Raw genomic sequence first — 8,500 nt, 5'->3', positions numbered from 1 at the left:
GGGGAGTAGGTGATGACCCGCACTAGGAGTTATGAATTACATTCCCATAAGTGTATTAGAGAGGAAGAAAAGTAGTGCATGAAACTCCCCCTGCTGGGAATTTCATCATCAAATCCAAGTGCCATCTGCCATTGTGCAAACAAGGCCATTTTTCTTGTCATGATTTGTGGAAATCCAACCTGAAATATTGCTCTTATTCGTTGCAAGCAACATTTCCGCAGGAGCCAGGCTGTGTTGAAAATCTGATTACAGATGGGAGATGTTCGAGGCAATCGGGGGGAAATGTTAAGAAAAGCATCATCTGGTTTTAGCCCACGCTGCCCTACCACCCAGTGACTGTTCACCCACACCACAGGATCCCTAATAAATAAGACTCCAACTCCGCACTTCACTTTTATTGTGCGTGTGTGTGTGTGTGTGTATGTGTGTGTGCGTGTGTGTGTGCGTGTGTGTGCGTGTGTGCGTGTGTGTGTGTATATGTGGGTGCGACCTCCTCCTGTCCTTTGGCACGTGGAACATTTTGCTCTGCTGTTTTTACAAGCCGGTGTTAAGCTGTCTATCAAATGCCAAGAAAATAACCCGGATCCTTTTCACCTCCCCTATCTCACACACACACACACACACACACACACACACACACACACACACACACACACACACACACACACACACACACACACACACACACACACACACACACACACACACACACACATCCACATCGATTCTCTAGAAACCACAGTCGCGGTAGCCAAAGCTCTTAAACATGCTGAAACCAACCTCTCCGCTCTTTAAGGCCTCTCTTGCACATGATCCTTCTCTTTTTACATCGCTCCCTCTCTCATCCGTCCTCCCTTCCACCCATCATTCATCTCTCCCTTCGTCTCTCCCTAAATATCCTTTCTGCTCAGATACAGCCCAGCAACTGCTGACTAGATGGGCCGCGATACAGCCGAACTCATCTGGCCTCACCACTTTAGATTGGCTTGTTGGGAGATATGCTTGTAAATGTAAAATACAGCCTGACATGGTGCGCTGCTCTCCATTACTGCAGCTTTTTATGGTCAAAAGAAAGGGTGGCAAAGGTCGTGTCTGTGTTTTACTACAGGTAAGCCAATATATCACGTTGGAATTATCTTTATTCAATATTAAATGTGGCCGGAAGCATGAAGGTTATAGCTGAAGCCACAGCCACAAAGTACTTAAATTAATCCTGTGTTGCGTCCCAGATTAAAGTCAGCTTGGTCAAGTTGTAAAAGAGTTCCATCTCTCAGGGTGTTGCGTGTCTAAAGCTCGTGAGGACAAAGAATAAATGATGTTTCAAATAAGCAAATCTTGGGATGAAAAGAGGGAGAACAAACAAACAAACACAGGACTTTTACCCAGGAGACAGATATTTATTGGCCAAAGGTAACTTATATTGAAAAGGCCCCATTATGCTTTTTGGAATTTGTACCTGTAGTTTGTTATATCGGTTTTAGTGCATTTAAATGGTCTGCAAAGGCTAAAATCACAAAGTTCTCTCCAAAGGGGGTTCTCCCTCCCACACACTCCCCACCTGCCTGAAACTCCTCCATTGGATTCCTTTCTTACATAATGACATCACTATGTAACACTTGCATTTCTATTGATTAGCGCTCCATCACATTGTACGTGATAGGCTAAGGGGCGGGACATCTCAAAGCAGTTGTCCAATCACAACAGAGCCGGCTTCAGACAGAGGGTGAAAGGAGGAGCTGCAGCACAGGCAGTATGAGAAAAATAAAGAGCTTTTTGAACATTAGAGCATGCAGACATGTCCCAGTTGGGGCACATAATACAAATATGAACATGAAAATTTACATTGAAGGGACCATTTAATGTAAATAACGTAACAAATGTCCCTATTTTACCCCAAATGTTGATTTCTTTTTAATCGTGATAAAGTTCCTTTTACCCCCCTAAACCTAACCACATAGTTTTGTTTAAATTCACACAGTTGACCATGCATTTGAAGATGGAACAATGTGCACCTGTCGCTGCTACTCTTAAAAGGTCAAATGCCATTTTGGGAGCCATTGTCAAACAACCTATTCTGCCATTCAGGTATGAGGGCGTATTGGAAAGGCAGAAGCATTTTATAAAGTCGACTAACAGCCTTACCTTTGTGCATGTTTTTTTTCTTGTATTCAATCAGGTGCACAATCCTATTTTTTATAAATATTGTTCATTGACTTATATGCTGTCCATTAGCAGCTTGAGAACAAAAATCCGTATTGTTCTTGGCCTTCAGAAACTCTGTCAAACCCCTAGTATATCCATACATCTGTGTGCACGAGGGAGAGTATACCTGGGGAGAAAACACTACAGAGAACCTTTGACAAATAAAAGGTGGGAGACAAAGGGGGAGAACTGAAAGGAGGGAAAGCATCACAGGGGCCACGATGGAGAGAAAAACATCAATACTGTGTGCATTTAGAGGGGGAGAGAGGGAGAAAGAGAAAGACAGAGCCATGGGAGAGAGGCAGGGAGCTCCGCTGAGAGACAGAGAGAGAAGGAGGCTTGAGAATCAAGAGGGGAAGTCTAAATGAGATTATCTGAAAGAAGTCGAAGACAATGGGAGAAGCATTCAGAGCAACAGACAAAGGGACGAGTGGAAAGCTTTCTACAAACTGCAGGAGAGGAAAAAAAAAACCTTGTCAGTGGCGTGAATTCAGCTTGAACTGATCTTACACAGGACATAAAGACTTAGAGTATCCTTTAGTGTGTGAACATTCAATTATTAACTGTCCCACATGATGTATCCAAGGTGATAGGTTGAAGGACCATGCATCGAGTAAGACTTCTGGAGAGAAAGAAAAATGAAGATTATAGCCCTGCGTTTTAAAGATAGATTATGTTCTTTCATTTTTTAAGAGGCCCTATTCTGCTAATTTTCAGGTTCATATTTGTATGTATTGTCTCTCCTGTGACATGTCTCCATGCTTTAATGTTCAGAAAGCTCTTTATTTTTCTCATACTGCCTCTGCTGCAGCACCTCTGTCCACCCTCTGTCTGAAACCTAGAGCCCAGTCTGCTGTGATTGGTTAGCTGGCCGGCTCTGTTGTGATTGGTCAACCGCTTAGAGATGTCCCTCCCCTCAGCCTATGAAGTACAATGTGTTGGAGCGCTAACCAAAAGAAGTGCGAATGTTACATAGTGATGTAATTATGTAGAGTAAGTGAACAAAGGATTCCAATTGTGGCGTTGCAGGCAGGCATTTAAGCCTTTGCAGCCCATTTACATACACTAAAACCTTTACAACACACTACAGGAAAGAGAAAACCCAAAAAGGCATAAAAGGGCCTCTTTAGATTGAAATGCTCATGTAAATTGTAAACAAACTTTAAGCAGTACTCATAGTTTTAGGATTGCTCTGGACAGTTCAAAACTCCCTAAGCCCTGTGAACAGACTCTGATGTGTGAAATCAGTGGACTTCCCCTTTAAATCACTGAGTCAGAATGGAAAATAAACATAACTTTATTCCTAAAAATGGCATAAATCACCCAAAAATCATATATTTTGTAATGAGCTAGCCCTCAGTTCATGTATCATCCAAACATTCAACCGCTTAGAATTGGGTCGCTTAGTCTAAATATGTGTGTGTGTCTGTGTGTGTGTGTGTGTGTGTGTGTGTGTGTGTGTGTGTGTGTGTGTGTGTGTGTGTGTGTGTGTGTGTGTGTGTGTGTGTGTTTGGGGGTCATGTCAACAGACAGTCAGTGATATAATTGCACCTCATTAGTCGTACAGATTGACACCTTCGACTCCCTCTCCATTTTCCTCGCTCCGGACGACCCCATAGGACGGCTGCCACTCAGAACAAAGTCATTAACCAATCACAGCGTGGCATTTGTCACTAAAGGGAAAAATAATGATAATCGTAATCCTCTGGATCACCCGGATAACTCATTTATTTCATTTAAAAAGCCAAATTACAGGGCTCAAATGCAGCGGAGGCCTCAGTGGCACTCAGAGAGGGCTGAGCGACGTGTCGTGTCTTCATTAACTGCAGAGAGGGAACCAAAGACTCTGCACGCAATTAATGCAACATCACAGCACTAACGTTTATCACTCGCCCCCATAGACACACACATACATACACACACACACACACACACACACACATGTATAGTGAGTGGCATAGACACAACAGCACACTGCTCATTACTCCTGTGCAGGTTTCCACGGTCGAGGTGATGCGATGGGGGCTGAGGCGGCAGCACACACACCTTCACCTGCTCCAGGGGATCAGGATGAGGGAAACCTCTGATTCACTGCCTTTTATCTCAGGCACACACACACACACACACACACACACACACACACACACGCTCTCTGGGTCTGTCTGTCTCTCTCTCTCTCACACACACACATGCAGGGGAGTCATATCTTGATTAGGCGGCTTAGGTGGTCCCAGGGAAAATACACTCATCCCCGTCTGTCTCCCTGCCTCCCCTTCTCTGGCATGTTGTTATCTCCAGGGTCCAACTGTTTGGAGATATCTTCACACACACACACACACACACACACACACACACACACACACACACACACACCTGATGGCAAACAGCCTCAGTTGTCTCCCCGGCCTGTCCTTCTTCTGCTGCAGCCTCGACCGATCCGCCGCAGCCTGTTTACAAAGGGTCAGCCCCAACACAGCTGTTTAGCCCTGTTTGTCAAAGAGGCAGAGACAGAAAGGGGAGAAAAGGCGGCGGGCTTTTACACTTCCAACATCCTTCTCTGGAAAATTGGATTCCTGACCAACTGAGGAACGTCATTTGCATTTTGTTTAAACGTTTAACTGAATAATAGCCTTTTCCACTCAGTAGAGAATATGGAATTATCTTTACTTTGTTGACTTTAGGGTAGGTGTATTTTGTTTAGCTCTGTTTTGCATGCTTTAGTAGTCTGTTTTAAACTACTTCACGTATTATATTATGAGGCTTAGGGACTGGAGATAAAAACTAGCTAACTTGGGTACATTTAAATTAATCTAAATGTTTATTAATTTACATCGTCCCTTTGCAATTAGAAATAAAATGCTTGTTTTTCCTCCTGGAGGCCTATTTTTAATAATTGAAGGTTGGATAAATTATGAGATTAGCCTAGCTTAGTTTATTCATTTGGTGTATGACTGTATGACCAGCACACCTTGAATAAAAACTCAAATAAGAAAGGTCAGACTTACATTTAAACTGCACACTAATGAATGTATTGCTTTATCTGATTGGTTAGAAAATACATTTCCTCATAAGCCATCAATATAAAGTTACAATACAGAACTATTTATCCAATTGCATGACATATTCTTTTGAATTTGCTCGTACATTTGGATCTCTGTGGGTGTAGTTAGCTGACAACAAATGAAGACATGCTTATGATTAAATAAATATAAAGTATTTGGTTGAATATGATGAGTGTATCTGTACATTAAATGCCTCTTTAGAGTAGCTAATAAGCGGTGTGTTTAATTTGAACGGTGATAAAAGGACAGGTGCACCAGCTTGGCCTAACTGCCTACAAACACAGTAGATCATAAAACTGTCGGAGCAGCATGATCTAAAACCGTAAAGAGAAATAAATAGAGATAATAATAGAAAAGTAGCAGCCCACATCGAGGTCCTGTTGCACATGAGGATCATAGAATGAAAACACAGAGCTTCTCACTGTTACCTATATAATAAAATACGTTATATATCCCAGCTAATCCACGCAGTATGCAAAACACACCAGACCTTTTTGTTCATGACTGTTTGTTAAGGGAGACGTTGCGGCATGATCAAAGGATTGAACTCACTTTTCACATCTATGCTTTTAAAGATCGTCAACAGAGAAGCCGTTATGACTTATGATGTCCCTCCAGCGACAGGATAATTACATAAGTCATGCTCTCCTCTTTTATTATCAGACTTCAATGCAAACTGTTCTCCATCACGAGGTTCTTCTTTGTTTTTTCTTTACATGAAACCAGAAAATGTTGTAGTCAACCTATATAACATATGTAGTAGAGACTTTAACGAGGCCCTAATATGCTTTTTGGGGTTTCCCTTTACCTTAGTGTGTTTTTCTGCATGTAAACGGTCTGCAAACGTTAAAATCCTTAAGTTCCCTAACACATGCGCTTCTATTGGCTAGCGCTCTAACACATTGTACGTGATAGGCTAAGGGGCGAAACATCTCTTAATGGTTGTCCAATCATAACAGAGCCGGCTAGCTAGCTAACCAATCAGAGCAGACTGGGCTCTGGTTTCAGACAGAGGGTGGAAAGAGGTGCTGCAGCACAGGCAGTATGAGAAAAATAAAGAGCTTTCTGAACATTAAAGCGTGGAGACATGTCCCAGTGGAGGCACATAATACAAATATGCCCCTAGAAATGAACATAATATTTCCTCTTTAAAGTAATTAATTAAGAGGTATACCTGTAAATAATCGAGGCGTTTCAGTCAGGGGGGAGTGTGGGAGAGAAACTCCCTCGGGAGGAGCTTAAAAAAGCCAAAAACCTTGGCCTTTGCAGACCATTTACATATACAAAAACCTGTATAACATATAATAGGAAAGGGAAAACCTGAAATACCACAATAGGGCCTCTTTAAAGTTTTTATTTCTCTATTCAAGAAATGTATCGTCATTCAAAACTGTGTTTGATTAACAGTGACATCGTTAATCCACATTTAATAAATAACATTTAACAATGTGTCTGTCCTGCTGACGTTGCTTACTATGACTTCCTCTATGACTCTTATCCCCAAGACTTAATGTGTCATACATGCATCATATCCGGATTACACACATCGATAATCATTTCAAAACTGTCAAATCGTTTGTTTTTTTTGCAGGCCTGGACAACATTTAAAGTAAAGGAAGTTATTAAAACCATGTTGTTATTACAGGTCAGAAGTGAAGCATCTCTACCTGTACCGTATCATGGGCGTAGCTATATCGTTTTTACCCAGAACACATCATTAAGAAATTACAAAAGACAATACACAAGTATATTTTGGGCTCTATGGAAGTACACACAGCTTTCACGGGACAAGTGAATATCCAAACATAATCCTCACTGTACACAAGCAACTTAGTGTGACAGTAAGTAAAGCGTGATGAGGAAATTCCTGCAGTTGACAGGCGGCAACGAGACTGAAGGATGACTGACATGAGCACACACAAATACAAACACAATTTGCACACATTCCTTTTTTCTCTCCAACACACACCGATCTGCTTGAATGGACTCTGTTTAGCACGCAATGACTGTGCTATGTGCGTTTTATTTTTCTTACCCCCGTATAGTTGACTCATGCTCCGTTGGCTTTTTCACGTGGGTGTTTGTGTGTCGAAACACTAACAGAGTTCACTCTACCTCATATTCACAATAACTGATGAAGTGGTGTGATCGGTGACTGTAGCCAAAACTATTGCAGACAGGTTTCAAAATGAGTTTCAAGGAGGAGCTGTTCAATTTTTCAACCGACTGGCAGTTGAAAGCCTGAGCTGCTTGTATAAATATATGAAGATGCACTCACATGTATGTGCAGGCGGAAAATACAGAGACGCACGCAGCCTTAGAGCAAAATAACTAAATGCATCATGAAAATAATTCACGGTACTTCCTCCTCAATCTTTGTTTTTGCTGGTGTGTGTAAGTACACACGCGGGGGCAGGAATGTCACGCATTCAGGGCTTACAGTGGCAAAGTGTGCAGTAATTGAAAACAGGGCTGAATAATCTGAGACAATGACAGCCCTGAAAGATTATGTGAACTCAAACATTAACACAATTAAGTGTGTGAGCACTGGAGCGTGTCGCAGCATTAGACACTGTCTTAATAGTCTCCCCAGCACAAAGACAGAGGAATGTGCCAGTGTGTGTGTGTGTGTGTGTGTGTGTGTGTGTGTGTGTGTGTGTGTGTGTGTGTGTGTGTGTGTGTGTGTGTGTGTGTGTGTGTGTGTGTGTGTGTGTGTGTGTGTGTGTCACCATGGAGTGATGAGAAATGACCAGAAGTCCTCATAAGAAGTTGCAGCTGTTAAAAAACACCCAAGTTGTTGCAACACAAAGGAATAAACTGCCTTTTTTTGTAACAACAGTTTGATTACAAATCCAGAAATTCCCCCGAACCTTGTGAAGGGGGGTGGGAGAACACAGTGATAACAAATGGTGTTATTTTTTATAGCAGTGATCCGGTTGTTAAAGACAGACGCTTTATCAGACAGTGAGCAAATGATTCAATTGTCTCCTGGTGATTCCGCGCCTTAGCAACAGCCGCCGGGTCGGCGTGGCGACGGCCCATTTCTGATTTATCTAGCGGTCTACACTCAGGTGCTGTTTTGTTAACAGGATTGCAGCCATTTATAACTGTGTTTCATTACTGTACTAAGAGCCGATAAGATGATCACTCACGCACACACACACACACTCGCACACACAGAGGCGCTAATTCAATCCGCTGACAGGGAAACACGGCAAACAACATCCATTATGGCC

The sequence above is a fragment of the Eleginops maclovinus genome, chromosome 10, assembly GCF_036324505.1.
Source record: "Eleginops maclovinus isolate JMC-PN-2008 ecotype Puerto Natales chromosome 10, JC_Emac_rtc_rv5, whole genome shotgun sequence".
Taxonomy (NCBI): Eukaryota; Metazoa; Chordata; class Actinopteri; order Perciformes; family Eleginopidae; genus Eleginops; species Eleginops maclovinus.
The sequence above is the reverse complement of the archived record's forward strand: the minus strand, read 5'-3'. Positions refer to the sequence as shown.